The sequence below is a fragment of the Aquarana catesbeiana genome, linkage group LG07 (genome assembly GCF_042186555.1).
Source record: "Aquarana catesbeiana isolate 2022-GZ linkage group LG07, ASM4218655v1, whole genome shotgun sequence".
Classification (NCBI taxonomy): Eukaryota; Metazoa; Chordata; class Amphibia; order Anura; family Ranidae; genus Aquarana; species Aquarana catesbeiana.
In genome coordinates this window covers 6,578,849-6,602,931 of record NC_133330.1, presented here as the reverse complement: position 1 = coordinate 6,602,931, position 24,083 = coordinate 6,578,849, and the positions used below count along the sequence as shown (strand labels likewise).

Genomic DNA, 24,083 nt, shown 5'->3' with positions numbered 1-24,083 from the left:
ACACGGAAACTGCAACCCACACAGCATGCTCAGCTGAATGGGAGAGAGAGAGCCAGGAGTCCGGGAAAGCTTTCAGGGAAGTACACCCAGGACTCCAGAGGGAGAGGACACTAATGGAGGGGGGTGGTTTGTTCTAGGGGGTCTGTAATAATGGAGGGGGTGGTTTGTCCAGGGGGGTCTATACTAATGGAGGGGGGTGGTTTGTCCTGGGGGGTCTGTACTAATGGAGGGGGGTTTGTCCTGGGGGGGTTTGTACTAATGGAGGGGGGTTGTCCTGGGGGGTCTGTACTAATGTAGGGGGTGCTTTGTTTTGGGGGTCTGTACTAATAGAGGTGGGGTGGTTTGTCCTGGAGGGTCTGTACTAATGGTGGGAGGGTTTGTCCTAGGGGGTCTGTACTAATGTAGGGGGGTGGTTTGTCTTGGGGGGGTCTGTACTAATGGAGGGGGGTGGTTTGTCCTGGAGGGTCTGTACTAATGGAGGGGGGTGGTTTGTTCTGGGGGTCTATACTAATGGAGGGAGGTGGTTTATTCTGGGGGGGTCCGTACTAATGTAGGGGGGTGGTTTGTCCGGGGGGTCTGGACTAATGGAGGGGGGTGGTTTGTTCTGGGGGTCTGTACTAATGAAGGGGGTGGTTTGTCCTGGGGGATCTGTACTAATGGAGGGGGGGTGGTTTGTCCTGGTGGGGTCTGTACTAATGGAGGGGGTGGTTTGTCCCAGGGGTCTGTACTAATGGGGGGGTGGTTTGTTTCTGGGGGGTCTGTACTAATGGAGGGGGGGTTTGTTCAGGGGGGTTTGTACTAATGGAGGAGGGGTGGTTCTGTACTAATGTAGGGGAGGTGGTTTGTCCTGAGGGGGGTCTGCACTAATGGGGGGTGGTTTGTTCTGAGGGGGGTCTGTACTAATGGAGGGGGGGTTTGTTTTAGAGGGGTCTGTACTAATGGAGGGGGGTGGTTTGTTTTGGGGGGTCTGTACTAATGGAGGGGGATGGTTCTGTACTAATGGAGGGGGGTGGTTTGTCCTGAGGGGGTCTGCACTAATGGGGGGTGGTTTGTTCTGAGGGGGGTCTGTACTAATGGAGGGGCATGGTTTGTTCAGGGGGGTTGTACTAATGGAGGAGGGGTGGTTCTGTACTAATGTGGGGGGGTGGTTTGTTCTGGGGGGATCTGTACTCATGGAGGGGGGGTGGGTTGTCCTGAGGGGGGTCTGTACTAATGGAGGGGTGGTTGGTTTATCTTGAGGGGGTCTATACTGATAGGGGGGGTGTTTTGTCCTGGGGGGGTCTATATTGATGGGGGGGCCTGTACTGAGGGAGGGGTTTATACTTAGTGGGGGGTCTGCACTGACGGAGGGGGGTCTATACTTAGTGGAGGGGGATCTGTACCGAGGGGCGACTATAGTTGGTGAAGCAGGGTGATACCATGTTTTACCGCACCGGGTGACACCCCTCTCCTCTTCGCGTGCGCTGCTGTACTAGTGAGCGGCGCACTATGTTTCTTCCCCCCGCCTTCATATCTGCCAGGGAAGAAAAAAAAAAGGAGCAAAGAGGAGGATTGTGGGACATGTAGTCCCGAGGACTGGCAGCCCCACTGTAACACGGAAACTGCAACCCACACAGCATGCTCAGCTGAATGGGAGAGAGAGAGCCAGGAGTCCGGGAAAGCTTTCAGGGAAGTACACCCAGGACTCCAGAGGGAGAGGACAGTGCTGAGGGAACACCATCAGAGAGAGAACCCCGGTGACCTGCGCCACCAGAGGGAAAGCCACACAGCCTAGCGCCATCCCTGGCGGAGAAAGGAATGGAGTCATTGCCAGAAAACAGATCTGGGTGCTACTCAGCGGACTCGCCACGGGCAATTCAGAGTGAGCTGACTCCTGATCAGAGGAACTGTTGTTGCTGTATCGCTGGGTTAGGTGAGAGGGATGATCGGCCATTATCTACTAACGTCCATAGGAACGGCAGTCTCTGACCATCTCTTGTATCATGTCTGCAGTCTCTGACTATCTCCTGTACTATGTTTGCAGTCTCTGACCATCTCTTGTAACATGTCTGCAGTCTCTGACCATCTCTTGTATCATGTAACATGTCTGCAGTCTCTGATCATCTCCTGTAGTATGTCTGCAACCTCTGATCATCTCCTGTACTATGTCTGCAGTCTCTGACCATCTCTTGTAACATGTCTGCAGTCTCTGACCATCTCTTGTATCATGTAACATGTCTGCAGTCTCTGATCATCTCCTGTATTATGTCTGCAGTCTCTCATCATCTCCTGTATTATGTCTGCAGTTTCTGACCATCTCATATACTATGTCTGCAGTCTCTGATCATCTCCTGTACTATGTCTGCAGTCTCTGATCATCTCCTGTACTATGTCTGCAGTCTCTGACCATCTCCTGTACTATGTCTGCAGTCTCTGACCATCTCCTGTGTCATATCTGCAGTCTCTGACCATCTCTTGTAACATGTCTGCAGTCTCTGACCATCTCCTGTACTATGATTGCAGTCTCTGACCGTCTCTTGTATCATGTCTACAGTCTCTGACCATCTCCTGTATTATGTCTGGGGGCTCTTTCTAACAGACTCTCTAACAGACAGCCCTCTCTGTGTGCATCAGAGAGACTCCCCTCCAGGTCTTATTTGTGTACTCTCTTCCTGTATTTTCTTTATTGTTAAAAGATCATGGGAAGATCCTAGGGTAATGAAGACTTTTTAGGGGAGCATCTCTGTGTTTGAGTCCTTGCCATAGTAATGTTTGTAAAGGGGAGGAGTTGGTAAGATGAGCACACCCACGTGGGGGCGCCAGAAATATTTCTGTACCCAGGTGTCTGTGACCCTAGGATCGGCCCTGATCCTCAGTGACGTATACAAGGGCTGGGATGTTGGGAGAATCAGCAATACCCCCCCAAAAAGTGCCAAATGTGACAGTGGAGGGTGGGGTACAAACAAGCAGAGCTTCCCCTTTTGGGTGGAGCTCCACTTTAATATGATTATTATTATTACATATCATTCCCAGTACACAGGTTATTTTAATTTTCTTTTTCAAAAAAATCTTCATTTTTGGGTGTATAATTATTTTGTACGGTTGGGCAGCAGTATTAAAGTATAAATTATTCATGCTGGGGGTTGTAGTACTCCAACCTCCTAAGTGCATACTGCAGTTAAAAAGTGCAGCAGGATCAAAATTTGGGCATTGATGTGTGAAGACACATTGCTATCGTGCGGCCCTCTGGACGTGTCGGGGGGCCGCATTGGAGACCCTCTATAATTTTCAAGTTGACCACCACTGCTTTAACCCCTTAAATCCCAGGACAGCTATAAACATACCTCGGTAGCAAAGGGGTTAAATGGTACACGAAATCCCGACTCACCTGACAGAATTGTTTCTCTTTGTCGTTATTATTGAATCATTTCCTTTTATTCATTTCTAATCATCTTTTTATTACATTCTGTTGTTTTTCAGATCAAAAGTGGACCACCGAGGGGTGTACTACACAGAAAGAATGTCTGAAAATAAATGTAATTCATCCTCATTTAGTGTGCTGCTCTACAGACCTCTGTAACTTCTGATCCGGAGATCCAGAAGAAATGTGATTGGATGGAGGCGGAGCTCACCACACCAATGATGTGATCAATCATTTCATTTCCTGCCTGATATATAAATCTCATCCGATATCCATCAATGTTATATTATCTGATCATCACCTTCATAATAAAAATCATATGCAGTGATATATAAGAGTCGCTCTGTTTATTCCTAATCAATATTCTTATCAGATATCTGTAATCCTGTAAACCGATCGTTTCATTCATTTTATTAATTATTTGATTAAAATCGGCATAAATTCCAAAACCATCATACAGTTATAAAATAAATCATTGCCACCCCAGAAATAAAATACAGAACTCACATCAATACTCATCCTATCTCCAGCATTGTACCCCACAGACCCCAAAGAGGGAATTATCACTTAATGAAGGGGAAATTCAATAGCCAATCATGTGCAAGGAAGTTTTGCTGGCACATGATTGGATGATTAAAGTCAGAGTCAGTTCAGCTCATTCAATAAGCTGAGGGAAAATTCTCTTTCCATATTGGACATTCTCTACTCCTTTATTAAAGTTGTGACCATCCAATGTTATAGACACGTTCCAATCCAGCGATAACTATGCCCCGGTGTTCCGTCAGATTAGGTGACCCGTCAGAATTTGTAACGGAAGTGACGTTCCGTCGCCTCCATCTTGCTACACCCCGCACTCCTCCACAGTAAGGATACAGTGAGAAGGCAGCAAGTGGACATCTTGTTACACCCACCAGAGTCTTGAATTTCACAAGTAATTTTAATAGTAAGCTGATCTTATATAGTGAAGTTCAGTATTTAGAAATCCGTTGGACTGTTTAGATGCTCAATTTTAACCACTTCAGCCCCAGAAGGATTTACCCCCTTCCTGACCAGAGCACTTTTTACAATTTGGCACTGCATCGCTTTAACTGCTAATTGCGCGGTCATGCTATGCTGTACCCAAACAAAATTTGCGTCCTTTTCTTCCCATAAATAGAGCTTTCTTTTGATGGTATTTGATCACCTCTGCGGTTTTTATTTTTTGCGCTATAAATGGAAAAAAACGAAATTTTTGAAAAAAAAAAAATATTTTCTACTTTTTGTTATAAAAAAATCCAATAAACTCAATTTTAGTCATACATTTAGGCCAAAATGTATTCGGCCACAGGTCTTTGGTAAAAAAAAATGTCAATAAGTGTATAAAAAAAAGTTATAGCGTCTACAAACTAGGGTACATTTTCTGGAATTTACACAGCTTTTAGTTTATGACTGCCTATGTCATTTTTTGAGGTGCTAAAATGGCAGGGCGGTACAAACCCCCCAAATTACCCCATTTTGGAAAGTAGACACCCCAAGGAAATTGCTGAGAGGCATGTTGAACCCATTGAATATTAATTTTTTTGTCCCAAGTGATTAAATAATGACAAAAAAAAAAATTACAAAAAGTTGTCACTAAATGATATATTGCTCACACAGGCCATCGGTATCTGTGGAATTGCCCCCCAAAATACATTCAGCTGCTTCTCCTGAGTACGGGGATACCACATGTGTGGGACTTTTTGGGAGCCTAGCCGCGTACGGGGCCCCGAAAACCAAGCACCGCCTTCAGGATTTCTAAGGGCGTAAATTTTTTATTTCATTCCTCACTACCTATCACAGTTTTGAAGGCCATAAAATGCCCAGATGGCACAAAACTCCCCCAAATTACCCCATTTTTGAAAGTAGACACCCCAAGCTATTTGCTGAGAGGCATGTTGATTCCATGGAATATTTTATATTTTGACACAAGTTGCGGGAAAGTGACACTTTTTTTTTTTGCACAAAGTTGTCACTAAATGATATATTGCTCACACAAACCATGGGCATATGTGGAATTACACCCCAAAATACATTTAGCTGCTTCTCCTGAGTACGGGGATACCACATGTGTGGGACTTTTTGGGAGCCTAGCCGCGTACGGGGCCCCGAAAACCAAGCACCGCCTTCAGGCTTTCTAAGGGCGTAAATTTTTGATTTCACTCTTCACTGCCTATCACAGTTTCGGAGGCCATGGAATGCCCAGGTGGCACAAACCCCCCATTTTGGAAAGTAGACACCCCAAGCTATTTGCTGAGAGGCATGGTGAGTATTCAGGAGAAGCAACAGCATGTATTTTGGGGTGTAATTTCACATATTCCCATGGCATGTTTGAGCAATATATCATTTAGTGACAACTTTGTGCAAAAAAAAAAAAAATTGTCTTTTTCCCGCAACTTGTGTCACAATATAAAATATTCCATGGACTCGACATGCCTCTCAGCAAATAGCTTGGGGTGTCTACTTTCCAAAATGGGGTCATTTGGGGGGGTTTTGAACTGTCCTGGCATTTTATGCACAACATTTAGAAGCTTATGTCACACATCACCCATTCTTCTAACCACTTGAAGACAAAGCCCTTTCTGACACTTTTTGTTTACATGATAAAATGATTTTTTTTGCAAGAAAATTACTTTGAACCCCCAAACATTATATATTTTTTAAAGCAAATCCCCTACAGATTAAAATGGTGGGTGTTTCATTTTTTTTTTTTTCACACAGTATTTGCGCAGTGATTTTTCAAATGCATTTTTTTGGGAAAAAACACACTTTTTTAATTTTAATGCACTAAAACACACTATATTGCCCAAATGTTTGATGAAATAAAAAAGATGATCTTAGGCCGAGTACATGGATACCAAACATGACATGCTTTAAAATTGCGCACAAACATGCAGTGGCAACAAATTAAATACATTTTTAAAAGCCTTTAAAAGCCTTTACAGGTTACCACTTTAGATTTACAGAGGAGGTCTACTGCTAAAATTACTGCCCTCGATCTGACCTTTGCGGTGATACCTCACATGCATGGTGCAATTGCTGTTTACATTTGACGCCAGACCGACGCTTGCGTTCGCCTTAGCGCGTGAGCAGGGGGGGACAGGGGTGCTTTTTTTTTTTCTTTATTATTTTTTTGCTTTTTTATCTTATTTTTAAACTGTTCCTTTCATTTTTTTAATCATTTTTATTGTTATCTCAGGGAATGTAAATATCCCCTATGATAGCACTAGGTAGTGACAGGTACTCTTTTTTTAAAAAATTGGGGTCTATTAGACCCTAGATTTCTCCTCTGCCCTCAAAGCATCTGACCACACCAAGGTTGATGTGATAAAATGCTTTCTTAATTTCCCAATGGCGCTGTTTACATCCAGCGAAATCTAAGTCATGAAATGCTCGTAGCTTCCAGTTTCTTAGGCCATAGAGATGTTTGGAGCCACTCTGGTCTCTGATCAGCTCTATGGTCAGCTGGCTGAATCACCGGCTGCATTTTCAGGTTCCCTGTTGAGACAGGAGAGCCAGAGAAAAACATGGAAGACGGTGGGGGGGCATTCCCTCCCACTGCTTGTAAAAGCAGTCTAGAGGCTAAATAGCCGCTAGGATTGCTTTTACATGAAAGCCGACCGCTGGCTGAAAAGAATGATACCAGGATGATACCTAAACCTGCAGGCATCATTCTGGTATAACCACTCAAAGTTGTGGATGGCGTACCTGAAGACAAAAAAATGGTTAACAATAAAACACAGTAAACGGTAAAGTATAAAAAATTGCATACCTGAAAAGCAAACATGATAAAACATAACAACAATAAAACATTGCAGAATAGAATACAGTAAAAAAGAGCAGAACAATAGAGAGAGAATAGAGAGAGAGAGAACAATAAAACGACAACTATTTTTTTTAAATTTTATATATTTTTTTGTGTTTTTTTTTTTTTTACACTTTGTTTTGTAACTGTAACTTTTGTAACGGTAACCGGTTCCAGGTTCGGGTCTTTCAAAATGCGATGGCATCTTGGGAGACCCTGTGAAAGTGCGCCTAGTCTGTGCAATGCTGTACCCTACGCTAATACTCAACTAGTGAATGGTAGTGTTCAAAACATTCACCAATGCAAAGACCAGGATTGTCAGGACAGGAGGGACAATAATAGCGGGTGTCACGCCTATATCCGTGCTTGCTGCAGACACGACACCTTTTTTGGGGGGGTTCGTTGGGTAGGGGTACTCGGGAGGACATAAGGAAAATGCCTCTCATGCAGCCGACTGCATTTGGTTGGGGATGTGAATGGGGGAAGTACGGGCGCTGCAGAAGTGGTGGGTTCCCAATTAGGATTGGCGAATGCAGCAGGAAGGGCACTATGGGCACGACGGGCCTGTTTGTCTTCTTGGTGGCAGCAGGACACTACTTGTGCTTGCCACCTCACCAGCTTGAACTGCACTTATGGGACTCGCCACGTCACCAAGTGTTACTGCAGTGCTGGTTTGACTACGACCGGAGTGTACTAGGCCGCTGGTGCTTGCCAGTTCAATAAAAAGCTACCAAAAAAACTGTCAGCGATCGCAGGGATCAGGCCTGACTCTGCGAACACTGCAGTTATGTGTTTAGTGTTTTGTAAGTGACAGTGATCGATCGATACTGCACTTGGGTGGGCTGGGCTGGGCCGGTCGGAAGGGCAAAACGCAGGTGCTAGCAGGTATCTGGGCTGATCCCGCTAACACTGCGTTTTTGGGAACCCTAAACTGCTGGGGACGCTAGTATAAATCTGATCGGATCAAATATTGATCGGTTCAGATACTATACCACTAATTGGGGTGTACGGTGCGTGCGTGGGTGTCAGCGGTACTGGCGCTAACCTGACGCTGCCTGGGGCGACGCATATCACCGCCGGGCGATCAGGGGGCTAAACCTTTATTCAGTGATAAACGGCGGGTGCCCTGACACTATAAAAAATAAACGAACTAACCAGCGTCACCCGTAACAGTTATACGGTGATCACTGGTGAAAGGGTTAACTAGGGGGCAATCAAGGTTTTATTAGGTAGTATATGGGGGTCCCTGATGCTATAAAACGCTGGCGGTGAAACTATATATTTACTTCCCTAACTAGCGTCACCAGGGCTGGACTGGGACAAAAATTTGGCCCTGGACTTCACCCAGACTGGCCCACTTTGACAAGTCTCTCCCATGCCGGCTTGCCACCCAAGCCCACCCCCCCCCCCCACTAGCTATTAGCCGTTTTACATTATTTCTCTTATAGGCAGTATCAGTGGGGAAGCTAGACATTATTTCACCTGGGGCAAAGAATCAGTTTGGTGCCCCCCCCCCAATGGAACAAGATTAGGCAGGAAAGTGAGGCCGCCCTCCTTCCAGATCGTATGATGAGCTTCTAAGTGTTGACTCCTGAGCATCATGTCTGTATTCAGGCGTGCTGCATAACTAGCCAGGGAGAGGAGGTGAGCACTGCGGGGGGGGGGACAGAGGACTGGAGGGAGGCAGCGGTCCACTGTCACTGAAATCGGCCCACTGAGCCATCGGCCCACCGGGAAACTCCCTGTAGTCCCAATGGCCAGTACATGCCTGAGCGTCACCAGCGACACTAATACAGCAATCAGAAAAATGATTGCTTAGTGACACTGGCGACAGGGGGTGATCAAGGGGTTAAAACATTATTAGGGGGGGTTAGGGGGGTACCCTTGACCTAAAGGGGGCTAACCCTAACTGCCCTACCACTTATAACTATCACAAACTGACACCAATGCAGTAATCAGAAAAAAAAAAACTGATTGGTGTCAGTGTGACGGGGGGGGGGTGATTGGGGGGTGATCAGGGGATGATCAGGGGTGTATTGTGTTCCTGGCATGTTCTACTGTGTGTGTGTGTTGTGCACTCACATCGATGTCTTCTCTTCTTGGCGCCGGAACGGAAAATACCAAGCCGAGGAGAGATGACATCATTTCCTCTGCTGCTGTTTACTATACAGCAGCAGAGGAATGATCTCATTGGCTGGTAGCGATCACGAGGGGGGGCCACGAATGGATGGCCTCCCCCTCACCTCCGATCGCCGGGTGGAAGAAATGCCGACCGCCTCGGGCGCCCGCGGGAGGCAGATAACGTACAGGTACGTGATTCTGCCCGCCCGTGCCATTCTGCCGACGTATATTGTCGTGAGGCGGTCGAAAAGTGGTTAAATGACAATTGCGCGGTCATGGGACGTTGCACCCAATCAAAATTGATGTCCTTTTTTTCCCACAAATAGAGCTTTCTTTTGGTGGCATTTGATCACCTCTGCGGTTTTTATTTTTTGCGCTGTAAACAAAAAAATAGCAACAATTTTGAAAAAAACACATTATTTTTTACTTTTTGCTATAATAAATATCCCCCAAAAAATATATAAAAAAACATATTTTTTCCTCAGTTTAGACCAATACGTATTCTTCTACATATTTTTGGTAAAAAATCGCAATAAGCGTTTATTGATTGGTTTGCGCAAACGTTATAGTGTCTACAAAATAGGGGATAGTTTTATAGCATTTTTATTGAGATTTTTTTTACTAGTAATGGCGGCGATCAGCGATTTTTATCATGACTGCAACATTATGGTGGACACATCGGACACTTTTGGCGTGATTTTGGGACCATTCACATTTATACAACAATCGGTGCAATTAAAAATGCATTGATTACTGTGTAAATGTGACTGGCAGTGAAGGAGTTAACCACTATGTGGCGCTGTAGGGGGTTAAGTGTGTCCTAGGGAGTGATTCTAACTGTGGGGGGGAGGGGCTGTGTGTGACACATCACTGATCACCGCTCCCGTTTACAGGGAGCTGTGATCAGTGACAGTGTCATTAGGCAGAATGTGGAGATGCTTGTTACATTAGCATCTCCCCGTTCTTCCTCACCGTGAGACGATCGCGGGTATCCCCGCGGACATTGGGTCCGCGGGACCTGGGATCACGGTCACAGAGCTCCCGGAGGGCACGCACTCGCGCGCCGGCAAGCCGCCTCTTAAAGGGCAACGTACAGGCACATGAATCTGCCTGTATGTGCCCTTCTGCCGCAGTATATCTGCGTGAGGCAGTCGGGAGGCGGTTAAAAGCAGCGGTGAGCCTGGCGATCGCACAGGTTTGCTAATCTGACAGAACACCACTCAAAAATCTACATCTAAACAGTCTGACGGATTTCTAAATACTGAATTTCACCATATAAGCTCAGCTTACTATTAAAATTACTTGCAAAATTCAAGACTCCGGTGGGTGTAACAAGATGTCCGCTTGCCGCCTTCTCACTGTATCCTTACTGTGGAGGAGTGCGGGGTGTAGCAAGACGGTGGCAACGGAATGTCACTCCCATTACAAATTCTGATGGGTTGCCTAATCTGACGAAACACCAGCACCATGACTGCATTGCCCACTTAACCACTTGCCGACCGCCTCACGCTGATATACGTCAGTAGAATGGTTGGGGAAGGCAGAATCAAGTACCCATACGTGATCTGCCTCCCGCGGGTGGGGGGTCCGGTCGGACCCCCCCGGTGCCAGAGGTGGCCGGCATTTCTTCGCGGGCGATGAGAGGTGAGGGGGAGGCCATCCATTGTTGGCCACCCCCTCCCGATCGCTCCCGGCAAATGAAAACGCTTCCTTTCCCTCTGTAATGTAAACGGAGGGAAAGGAAGTGATGTCATCCCTCCTCGAGCCGGTCTTTTCGATCCGGCGCCGAGGAGAGAAGACATCCAAGTAAGTTGCACCAACACTACACTAACAGTAGAACATGCCAGGCACACTTTTCACCCCCCATCACCCCCCGATCACCCCCCTGTACCCCCTGTCACTCTGACACCAATAGCAGTTTTTTTTTGCATTGGTGTCAGTTTGTGTCAGTTACAAGTTAGGTTAGCCCCCTTTAGGTCTAGGGTACCCCCCTTTAGGTCCAGGGTACCCCCCTAACCCTCCCTAATAAAGGTTAACCCCTTGATTACCCCCGTCGCCAGTGTCGCTAAGCGATCGTTTTTCTGATCGCTGTATTAGTGACACAGGTGACGCTAGTTAGGGAGGTAAGTATATAGGTTCGCTGTCAGTGTTTTATAGTGACTGGGACCCCCATATACTACCTGCTAAAGGTTTTAACCCCCTGATTGCCCCCTAGTTAACCCTTTCACCAGCGATCACCGTATAAGTGTTACAGGTGACGCTGGTTAGATAGTTTGTTTTTTGTAGTTTATTATAGTTTATTACAGTTTTAGGGCACCCGCCGTTTATTACCCTATAAAGGTTTAACCCCCTAATTGCCCGGCGGTGATATAAGTTAAGTTTTTAGGATCAGATAAGGTCTGCGTCGCCCCAGGCAGCGTCAGGTTAGCACCAGTACCGCTAAAACCCACGCACGCAGCATACACCTCCCTTAGTGCTATAGTATCTGAGCGGATCGATATCTGATCCGATCAGATCTACACTCCCCAGCAGCTTAGGGTTCCCATAAACACAGTGTTAGCGGGATCAGCCCAGATACCTGCTAGCACCTGCGTTTTGCCCCTCGGCCCAGCCCAGCCCAGCCCACCCAAGTGCAGTATCGATCGATAACTGACACTTACAAAACACTAAGCACACATAACCGCAGCGTTCGCAGAGTCAGGCCTGATCCCTGCGATCGCTAACAGTTTTTTGGTAGCGTTTTGATACAGTCGCTAACAGTCAGGAGCTTTTTTGCCTGTGAGTCTCACTAGTGTACCCCTAAATTTAGAGCCCAAAATGGCAAATCGAAGGTACACTAGTGAAGAGGCCTACACGTTTCTGAGTATGACAGATAGTGAAGAGGAAGTCACTCATCTGTCAAGTTCAGGCTCAGAATACGAACCTGTAGAGGACAGCGGCTCCATGACAGATAGCTCTGACGACGGAGTTGTGGTCCCTGCTAGGGTCAGGCGTACCAGACCCCGAACTTCTTCTTCTGTCCTTGAAGTGCAAGAACCGCAGGAGCAGAGAAGTGCTAGTGCCGCTACTCCTTCTGGAGAACTGGCAAGCACCAGCGGCTTAGTACACCCCAGTCGTACATCCAGCACTGCAGTAACACTTGGTGACGTGGCGAGTCCCATAAGTGCAGTTCAAGCTGGTGAGGTGGCAAGCACAAGTAGTGTCCCGCTGCCACCAAGAAGACAAAGACAGGCCCATCGTGCCCATAGTGCCCTTCCTGCTGCATTCGCCAATCCGAATTGGGAACCCACCACTTCTGCAGCACCCGTACTTCCCCCTTTCACTGGCCAACCCGGAATTCAGGTGGAAATCCAACCTGGATTTTTATTCGCTGTTTTTCACCGAAGATCTCTATAGATCTATTGTGGACCAAAGCAATTTGTACGCTGGTCAACACATCGCCACTAATCCCCAGTCCTCCCTTGCCAGAGATTGGAAACCAATTAGGGTTTCCGAATTTAAGACCTTTCTGGGCCTTTCCCTCAACATGGGCATAACTAAAAAGAGTGAGTTGCGGTCATATTGGTCCACTGACCCAATTCACCATATGCCCGTGTTCTCTGCCTCCATGACCAGGGCATGATACGAGCAGATTTTGCGGTTCATGCACTTCAACGACAATGAACTCTGTCATCCTCGTGGAGACCCTGGATACGATCGGCTCTACAAAATTCGGCCCCTCGTAAACCACTTCAACCAGCGTTTTGCAGACTTGTTTACTCCCCATCAAGTTGTCTGCGTTGATGAGTCCCTGATTACATTTTCTGGCCGCTTGTCATTCAAACAGTACCTTCCCAGCAAGCGTGCCAGATACGGGGTCAAGATGTATAAGCTCCGTGACAGGGCCACAGGCTATACATGTAGATTTATGGTTTACGAGGGCAAAGATAGTCACGTAGAGCCGACAAACTGCCCTGACTACATAGGAAGTGCTGGCAAGATAGTGTGGGACTTGGTGTCACCCTTATTCGGAAAGGGGTACCACTTGTACGTGGACAATTATTACATGAGCGTGCGACTTTTTAGTCACTTGTTTGATCATCAGATTGGAGCATGTGGCACCGTGCGACCTAATCGCCGGGGCTTTCCCCAGCGGCTTGTAGATTCCCGTCTTAGGCTGGGGGAGAGAGCCTGCTTGAAATGTAATAACTTGCTCGCTGTGAAGTGGAGGGACAATAAGAATGTTTTCGTTCTTACCTCCCTTCATGCAGACACGACGACCCAAATTACTACGGCGACTGGTGTTGTGGAGAAACCCCTCTGTGTCCACGAATATAACCTTAATATGGGAGGGGTGGACCTCAACGACCAGTTGTTGGCGCCGTACCTAATTGCCCGTAAGGCCAGACGCTGGTACAAAAAAGTGTCTGTTTATTTATTTCAATTGGCTTTGCTGAATGCTCATGTGCTATACAGAGCTTCAGGACAGACTGGATCCTTCCTTAAATTCCAGGAAGAGATCGTCAGAGCCCTTCTGTTTCCAGACGGTGCTCTACCTCACCTTCCCCTACCAAATACAGTAGGCCGGCTGCATGAGAGGCATTTTCCTTATGTCCTCCAGAGTACCCCTACCCAACGAGCCCCCCAAAAAAGATGTTGTGTCTGCAGCAAGCGCGGATTTAGGCGTGACACCCGGTATTGTTGTCCCTCCTGTCCTGACAATCCTGGTCTTTGCATGGGTGAATGTTTTGAATGCTACCATTCACTAGTTGAGTATTAGCGTAGGATACAGCACTGCACAGACTAGGACACATTCCACAGGGTCTCCCAAGATGCCATCGCATTTTGAGAGACCCAAACCTGGTACCAGTTAAAAAAGTTAAAGTTACTAAAAAAAGTGTTAAAAAAAAAAAAATAAAAAAAAAATAAAAAAATAAAAATACAAAAAAAATATAAAATAAAAAAACCAAAAATAGTTGTTGTTTTATTGTTCTCTCTATATTCTCTCTCTATTGTTCTGCTCTTTTTTTATTGTATTCTATACTGCAATGTTTTATTGTTATGTTTTCATCATGTTTGCTTTATAGGTATGCAATTTTTTTATACTTTGTTTTTTTATTGTTAACCACTTTTTTGTTTTCAGGTACGCCATTCAGCTGCAAAGCGGATTTATTTATCTTGACAGCAACAGCGTTTGCTCCCACGATATATAAAGCCGTGACTCCAGCGCTGTCGGAGGTGATTTCACCACCACAGTTACATACTTCAGCATATATGCTGAAGCATGGGGGCAGCAGTGGGTGGAGGAGCGATTTGCTCCTGCCTTTTGCGGGAGGATGCCCCCATGCTTCGGCATATATATATTTTAGGTAGGCACAGGTTGCGTTAAATGTTTTATTTTTTACTATTTTTTTTTGTATTTGCTTTGCAGGTATGGTAAGTATTACTGTTATACTGTAATGTTACTTTGTTTTTTTGTTAACCATCATTTGCTTAGCAGGTACGCCATTCAGTTGCAGCGCGGATTTATTTATCTTGACAGCAACAGCGTTTGCTCCCACGATATATAAAGCCGTGACTCCAGTGCTGTTGAAGGTGATTTCACCACCACAATTACATACTTCAGCATATATGCCGAAGCGTGGGGGCAGCAGTGGGTGGAGGAGCAATTTGCTCCTGCCTTTTGCGGGAGGATGGCCCCATGCTTCGGCATATATAAATGGTGCATGTATGCCCATCATTAGAAGTGGGTGGATGAAGGGAGGCATACCCACCGATCAATATCTTTTTTTCGTTCAGCCCACAGGCTGCATGAAAAAAAAGTTTACAATATATGCCCAACAAGGACCAGCAACGTACTGGTATGTTGCTGGACTTTGAGTGGTTATACCAGAATGATGCCTGTAGGTTTAGGTATCATCTTGGTATCATTCTTTTCAGCCAGTGGTCGGCTTTCTTGTAAAAGCAATCCTAGTGGCTAATTAGCCTCTAGACTGCTTTTACAAGCCGTGGGAGGGAATGCCCCCCCCCACCGTCTTCCGTGTTTTTCTCTGGCTCTCCTGTCTCAACAGGGAACCTGAGAATGCAGCCGGTGATTCAGCCAGCTGACCATAGAGCTGATCAGAGACCAGAGTGGCTCCAAACATCTCTATGGCCTAAGAAACCGGAAGCTACGAGCATTTTATGACTTAGATTTCGCCGGATGTAAACAGCGCCATTGGGAAATTGGGGAAGCATTTTATCACACCGATCTTGGTGTGGTCAGATGCTTTGAGGGCAGAGGAGAGATCTAGGGTCTAATAGACCCCAATTTTTTCAAAAAAGAGTACCTGTCACTACCTATTGCTATGATAGGGGATATTTACATTCCCTGAGATAACAATAAAAATAATTAAAAAAAAAAATGAAAGGAACAGTTTAAAAATAAGATAAAAAAGCAAAAAAATAATAAAGAAAAAAAAAAAAAAAAAGCACCCCTGTCCCCCTGCTCTCGCGCTAAGGCGAACGCAAGCGTCGGTCTCGCGTCAAATGTAAACAGCAATTGCACCATGCATGTGAGGTATCACCGCGAAGGTCAGATTGAGGGCAGTAATTTTAGCAGTAGACCTCCTCTGTAAATCTAAAGTGGTAACCTGTAAAGGCTTTTAAAGGCTTTTAAAAATGTATTAATTTTGTTGCCACTGCACGTTTGTGCGCAATTTTAAAGCATGTCATGTTTGGTATCCATGTACTCGGCCTAAGATCATCTTTTTTATTTCATCAAACATTTGGGCAATATAGTGTGTTTTAGTGCATTAAAATTTAAAAAAGTGTGTTTTTTTCCCCAAAAAATGCGTTTGAAAAATCGCTGCTCAAATACTGTGTGAAAAAAAAAATGAAACACCCACCATTTTAATCTGTAGGGCATTTGCTTTAAAAAAATATATAATGTTTGGGGATTCAAAGTAATTTTCTTGCAAAAAAAAATAATTTTTTCATGTAATCAAAAAGTGTCAGAAAGGGCTTTGCCTTCAAGTGGTTAGAAGAGTGGGTGATGTGTGACATAAGCTTCTAAATGTTGTGCATAAAATGCCAGGACAGTTCAAAACCCCCCAAAATGACCCCATTTTGGAAAGTAGACACCCCAAGCTATTTGCTGAGAGGCATGTCGAGTCCATGGAATATTTTATATTGTGACACAAGTTGCGGGAAAGAGACAAATTTTTTTTTTTTTTTTTTGCACAAAGTTGTCACTAAATGATATATTGCTCAAACATGCCATGGGGATATGCGAAATTACACCCCAAAATACATTCTGTTGCTTCTCCTGAGTACGGGGATACCACATGTGTGAGACTTTTTGGGAGCCTAGCCACGCACGGGACCCCGAAAACCAAGCACCGCCTTCAGGCTTTCTAACGGCGTAAATTTTTGATTTCACTCTTCACTGCCTATCACAGTTTCAGAGGCCATGGAATGCCCAGGTGGCACAAAACCCCCCCAAATGACCCCATTTTGGAAAGTAGGCACCTCAAGCTATTTGCTGAGAGGTATGGTGAGTATTTTGCAGACCTCGCTTTTTGTCACAAAGTTTTGAAAATTGAAAAAAGAAAAAAAAAATTTTTTCTGGTCTTTCTTCATTTTCAAAAACAAATGAGAGCTGCAAAATACTCACCATGCCTCTCAGCAAATAGCTTGGGGTGTCTACTTTCCAAAATGGGGTAATTTGGGGGGGGTTTGTGCCATCTTGGCATTTTATGGCCTTTAAAACTGTGATAGGTAGTGAGGAGTGAAATCAAAAATTTATGCCCTTAGAAATCCTGAAGGCGGTGCTTGGTTTTCGGGGACCCGTACGCGCCTAGGCTCTCAAAAATTCCCACACATGTGGTATACCCATACTCAGGAGAAGCAGCTGAATGTATTTTGGGGTGCAATTCCACATATGCCCATGGCCTGTGTGAGCAATATATCATTTAGTGACAACTTTTTGTACATTTTTTTTTTTGTCATTATTCAATCACTTGGGACAAAAAAAATAAATATTCAATGGGCTCAACATGCCTCTCAGCAATTTGCTTGGGGTGTCTACTTTCCAAAATGGGGTCATTTGGGGGGTTTTGTACTGCCCTGCCATTTTAGCACCTCAAGAAATGACATAGGCAGTCATAAACTAAAAGCTGTGCAAATTCCAGAAAATGTACCCTAGTTTGTAGACGCTATAACTTTTGCGCAAACCAATAAATATACGCTTATTGACATTTTTTTTACCAAAGACATGTGGCCGAATACATTTTGGCCTAAATGTATGACTAAAAATGAGTTTATTGGATTTTTTTATAACAAAAAGTAGAAAATATCATTTTTTTTCAAAATTTTCGGTCTTTTTCCGTTTATAGCGCAAAAAATAAAAACGGCAGAGGTGATCAAATACCATCAAAAGAAAGCTCTATTTGTGGGAAGAAAAGGACGCAAATTTCGTTTGGGTACAGCATTGCATGACCGCGCAATTAGCAGTTAAAGAGACGCAGTGCCAAATTGTAAAAAGTGCTCTGGTCAGGAAGGGGGTAAATCCTTCCGGGGCTGAAGTGGTTAAGGCATTAATTGATTTGGTCATGAGGGCTGCACACCGCTCTTGCAAATCATCAGCCCGACTAGCAGTTGAACGCACACACTCTGAAGCAACTGCTAGCTGGTCTTTTAATACCTTAACTTCTGCCTCTGCCTTCTCCCTTCTATGTGATTCAGTGTAAATAGCATTAAGGAAATACCAGCCCACTGTGGACACTGTCCTCTTCTCTTTTTTACTTAAATCCAACCCCTTAGGGCTAAAATCTACAAAATTATCTGAGACTTTATCACCCCAAGTCAGGTACAAGAGAGAAGCATACTTCACAAATTCTTTAGCAAGAGGCTCCCACTCATTATCTCTGGCCCAGATAGGTAAGCTGCACACTTCCTTCTGGCCACCAGAACCCTCTGCAGCCTTGCTTTTCCTAAACAGCTTACGCAGTATTTTACCTAGCACAATCTACACAACACACTACAGAAAAACAGGTCTGCTTCAGTTGAACTATAGCACAGATCCCGGACGAGCCCCCAAATGTTTTGCTTGCATCTATCTAGCAAGGTTACTCTGTGGTATAAGCAAGGAAGCTGAGATTTCTGCAGTGTGTAAATTGTGCTTTTACTATACAAAGATGCTGTACATACAAAAACTATTACAATATTAGGAATACAATACAAGACTGACAGATATCTATAACAAGCAAAATGCCTAGCAAACTGAACAGCCTATGGTCTATAATAGTACAAATACACTTAAAGGTTACTTATCTTCTGTTACTGTATGTTTGTGATCTCCATTGGCAACAATTTTTCGGGAGCATCAGGCAGTGTTCTTGTATCATGAGTGGCGGCTTCTGATCTTCAAAGCATGATGATGTGTCTGTGTGTGTGTGTCCCTACTTATGTGTCAAGCTGTTTACCATAGTTACCAAACAACAGAAAACATACCTGTTTTCTGTAGCTGTAGAAACAATGGACTGTTGAAAACTGCATCTGCGTACCCATTGTCTAATCAGGCCAACACCTGGCAGTAATCTAACACTCATTCTTTCAGTTTGAGAGCTGAAAAAACCCTCAAACGAGTAAATCTCTTTCTTGTGTACTGTAGCTATAAAGACAATAGCCTGTTAATTGAACTGTCAATTAAATACAACAATGATATCAACCCCCATTGTATAAAACAGCATTTGTTTGAGAAATCTACTCAAGCCAAAAAACTGACAGTAATCTGACCAACTCACTATTGTAATATTGTCCCATTTATCTTATGTCTGATTAATAGGGATGAGCTTCGAGTTCGAGTCGAACTCATGTTCGACTCGAACATTGGCTGTTCGCAAGTTCGCCGAACAGCGAACAATTTGGGGTGTTCGCGGCAAATTCGAATGCTGCGGAACACCCTTTAAAAGTCTATGGGAGAAATCAAAAGTGCTAATTTTAAAGGCTAATATGCAAGTTATTGTCATAAAAAGTGTTTGGGGACCTGGGTCCTGCCCCAGGGGACATGGATCAATGCAAAAAAAAAGTTTTAAAAACGGCCGTTTTTTTAGGAGCAGTGATTTTAATAATGCTTAAAGTCAATCAATAAAAGTGTAATATCCCTTTAAATTTCGTACCTGGGGGGTGTCTATAGTATGCCTGTAAAGGGGCGCATGTTTCCTGTGTTTAGAACAGTCTGACAGCAAAATGACATTTTGAAGGAAAAAACTCATTTAAAACTACCCGCGGCTATTGCATTGCCGACAATACACATAGAAGTTCATTGATAAAAACGACATGGGAATTCCCCAAAGGGGAACCCCGAACCAAAATTAAAAAAAAAAAATGACGTGGGAGTCCCCCTAAATTCCATACCAGGCCCTTCAGGTCTGATATGGATATTAAGGGGAACCCCGACCAAAATTTAAAAAAAAATGACGTGGGGTTCCCCCTAAATTCCATACCAGACCCTTCAGGTCTGGCATGGATTTTAAGGGGAACCCCGCGCCAAAAAAAAAAAAAAAAGGCGTGGGGTCCCCCCAAAAATCCATACCAGACCCTTATCCGAGCACGCAACCTGGGAGGCCGCAGGAAAAGAGGGGGGGACGAGAGTGTGGCCCCCCCACCCTCCTGAACCGTACCAGGCCACATGCCCTCAACATTGGGAGGGTGCTTTGGGGTAGCCCCCCAAAACACCTTGTCCCCATGTTGATGAGGACAAGGGCCTCATCCCCACAACCCTGGCCGGTGGTTGTGGGGGTCTGCGGGCGGGGGGCTTATCGGAATCTGGAAGCCCCCTTTAACAAGGTGACCCCCAGATCCCGGCCCCCCCCTGTGTGAAATGGTAAGGGGGTACTTATACCCCTACCATTTCACGAAAAAAGTGTCAAAAATGTTAAAAATGACAAGAGACAGTTTTTGACAATTCCTTTATTTAAATGCTTCTTCTTTCTTCTATCTTCCTTCATCTTCTGGTTCTTCTGGCTCTTCTGGTTCTTCCTCCGGCGTTCTCGTCCAGCATCTCCTCCGCGGCGTCTTCTATCTTCTTCTCCTCGGGCTGCTCCGCACCCATGGCACCGGGGGGAGGCTCCCGCTCTTCTCTTCTTCTTTTCTTCTCTTCTTCTCTTCTTCATTTTCTTCTCCGGGCCGCTCCGCATCCATGCTGGCATGGAGGGAGGCTCCCGCTGTGTGACGGCGCTCCTCGTCTGACAGTTCTTAAATAACGGGGGGGGGGGCGGGGCCACCCGGTGACCCCACCCCCCTCTGACGCACGGGACATGACGGGACTTCCCTGTGGCATTCCCCGTGACGTCACAGGGAAGTCCCGTCAAGTCACCGTGCGTCAGAGTGGGGCGGGGTCACCGGGTGGCCCCGCCCCCCCGTTATTTAAGAACTGTCAGACGAGGAGCGCCGTCACACAGCGGGAGCCTCCCTCCATGCCAGCATGGATTGCGGAGCGGCCCGGAGAAGAAAATGAAGAAGAGAAGAAGAGAAGAAAAGAAGAAGAGAAGAGCGGGAGCCTCCCCCCCATGCCATGGGTGCGGAGCGGCCCGAGGAGAAGAAGATAGAAGACGCCGCGGAGGAGATGCTGGACGAGAACGCCGGAGGAAGAACCAGAAGAGCCAGAAGAACCAGAAGAACCAGAAGATGAAGGAAGATAGAAGAAAGAAGAAGCATTTAAATAAAGGAATTGTCAAAAACTGTCTCTTGTCATTTTTAACATTTTTGACACTTTTTTCGTGAAATAGTAGGGGTACTTATGTACCCCCTTACCATTTCACACGGGGGGGGCCGGGATCTGGGGGTCACCTTGTTAAAGGGGGCTTCCAGATTCCGATAAGCCCCCAGCCCGCAGACCCCCACAACCACCGGCCAGGGTTGTGGGGATGAGGCCCTTGTCCTCATCAACATGGGGACAAGGTGTTTTGGGGGGCTACCCCAAAGCACCCTCCCAATGTTGAGGGCATGTGGCCTGGTACGGTTCAGGAGGGAGGGGGGGCCGCACTCTCGTCCCCCCCTCTTTTCCTGCGGCCTGCCAGGTTGCATGCTCGGATAAGGGTCTGGTATGGATTTTTGGGGGGACCCCACGCCGTTTTTTTTTTTTTTTTTTTTTTTGGCGCGGGGTTCCCCTTAAAATCCATACCAGACCTGAAGGGTCTGGTATGGAATTTAGGGGGAACCCCACGTCATTTTTTTTTTTTAATTTTGGTTCGGGGATCCCCTTTGGGGAATTCTCATGCCGTTTTTATCAATGAACTTCTATGTGTATTGTCGGCAATGCAATAGCCGCGGGTAGTTTTAAATGAGTTTTTTTCTTCAAAATGTCATTTTGCTGTCAGACTGTTCTAAACACAGGAAACATGCGCCCCTTTACAGGCATACTATAGACACCCCCCAGGTACGAAATTTAAAGGGATATTACACTTTTATTGTTTGACTTTAAGCATTATTAAAATCACTGCTCCTGAAAAAACGGCCGTTTTTAAAACTTTTTTTTGCATTGATCCATGTCCCCTGGGGCAGGACCCAGGTCCCCAAACACTTTTTATGACAATAACTTGCATATTAGCCTTTAAAATTAGCACTTTTGTTTATTCATGTTCGTGTCCCATAGACTTTAACGGTGTTCGCGTGTTCGAACGAACTTTTTTCCTGTTCGCATGTTCTGGTGCGAACCGAACAGGGGGGTGTTCGGCTCATCCCTACTGATTAATATAAAAAAAATCATATTTTTAACAAATGCAATACAGGGGGGCAATGATTTATTTTACAACTTTATGATGGTTTTGGACTTTGTGCCGATTTTAATCAAATGATTAATGAAATGAATGAAACAATCAGTTTACAGGATTACAGATATTTGATAAGAATATTGATTAGGAATAAACAGAGCGGCTCTTATATATCACTGCATATGATTTTTATTATGAAGGTGATGATCAGATAATATAACATTGATGGATATCGGATGAGATTTATATATCAGGCAGGAAGTTAAATGATTGATCACATCATTGGTGTGGTGAGCTCCGCCTCCATCCAATCACATTTCTTCTGGATCTACGGATCAGAAGTTACAGAGGTCCTCCGTGCAGCAAAATAATTCAGGATGAATTGCATCATATTCCATACATTTTTCACGTGTAATACACCCCTCGACGGTCCACACTAATCCTGAAAAACAACAGAATGTAATAAAAAGATGATTAGAAACGAATAAAAGGAAATGATTCAATAATACCGACAAAGAGAAACAATTCTCTGTCAGGTGAGTTGGGATTTCATGTACCATTTAACCCCTTTGCTACCAAGGTATGTTTATAGCTGTCCTGGGATTTAAGGGGTTAAAGCAGTGGTGGACAACTTGAAAATTATAGAGGGTCTCCAATGTGGCCCCCCGACACGTCCAGAGGGTCACACGATAGCAATGTATTTTCACACATCAACACCCAAATTTTGATCCTGCTGCACTTTTTAACTGTAGTATGCACTTAGGAGGTTGGAGTACTACAACTCCCAGCATGAATAATTTATACTTTAATACTGCTGCCCAACCGTACAAAATAATTATACTCACTGCCTTCTGGGACCTGTGTGTGTCCCAGAAGATGGCAGGACCATTCAGAAAGTGCGGCGCGACTTGCACATGCGCAGTAGGAAACCAGCAGTGAAGCCTGTAGGTTTCCCTTACTTGGAATGCCGGTGCCTGCACCTGAAGCCAATGGATTAATCACCCTGGAGTGCTGACATCACGGGATCCCTGGACAGGTAAATGTCCTTATATTAAAAGTCAGCATTACAGTGTGTGTAGCTGCTGACTTTTATTTTTTTTTCCTGTAGACTGGAACTGCGCTTTAATAAATTAATATTAAACCTCCTAAAACCTATTTTTGACACACGCCATGTGTTTAACCAAAACATAAAGAAAATGAATGAACTAAATGATATAAAAGTTCAATGTGTTGGTTCCCGTGAGTAAACTTCCAGCGCAAATTCATTGGACCAATCAGAGCAATCAACCTCTTCCAGGTAGAAGACATTCCAGCATGTGACTCAAAGAAATAAAATTGATAAAGTGCACTCTATTCATTTTATTTCTTTGTGTCACATGCTGGAAAGTGTTATACCTGAGGGGGGGAGGGGTAGAAGTGGAGATCAGTGGAGGGTGTTCTCTGATCTCCCTCCCCTCTACCTGGCAGCACCCATCATCCTGGGTCCCGGAAAACATGTCAGGGGTGGAGGAACCAGCAGTTACCGGGGTGTATGGAGGCAATCTAGCAACTGTGCAGTCCAGTGGCAGCCCGTAATGCAGGGCGCAGGGGCGCCACCCCCCTAATCCATGTGTCTGGCCCCCTAAACTACATGCAGGGGGCCAGACAAAGGGATTCCAATAGGGTTTTTTATTTTGAAGCACGTGATTAGAGCTCTAATAAACTTCAAAAAAGGGTGCAGAGCACTGCGCCCCGAGCCCACCCACTTGTGTGACAATAGCAAATTAATATTTGCTATTGTTACATAGTAGGTGAGGTTGAAAAAAGATACAAGTCCATCAAGTCTAACCTATGTGTGTGATTATATGTCAGTATTATATTGTATATCCCTGTATGTTGCAGTCGTTCAGGTGATTATCTAATAGTTTCTTGAAACTATCGATGCCCCCCCGCTGAGACCACCGCCTGTGGAAGGGAATTCCACATCCTTGCCGCTCTTACAGTAAAGGACCCTCTAAGTAGTTTAGGG

At 45.2% G+C, this 24,083-nt stretch overlaps 1 long non-coding RNA gene across 1 annotated transcript in view; it reads right to left on the bottom strand.

The window, feature by feature from the left end:
• Positions 1-22,241: 22,241 nt before the first annotated feature.
• Positions 22,242-24,083, bottom strand: part of LOC141102347 (uncharacterized) — a 47,366-nt gene continuing 45,524 nt past the window's right edge. Inside the window, exon 3 of the long non-coding RNA XR_012235085.1 lies at positions 22,242-22,517. This is a non-coding gene — a long non-coding RNA (uncharacterized lncRNA). The remainder of the gene's footprint in view (positions 22,518-24,083) is intronic.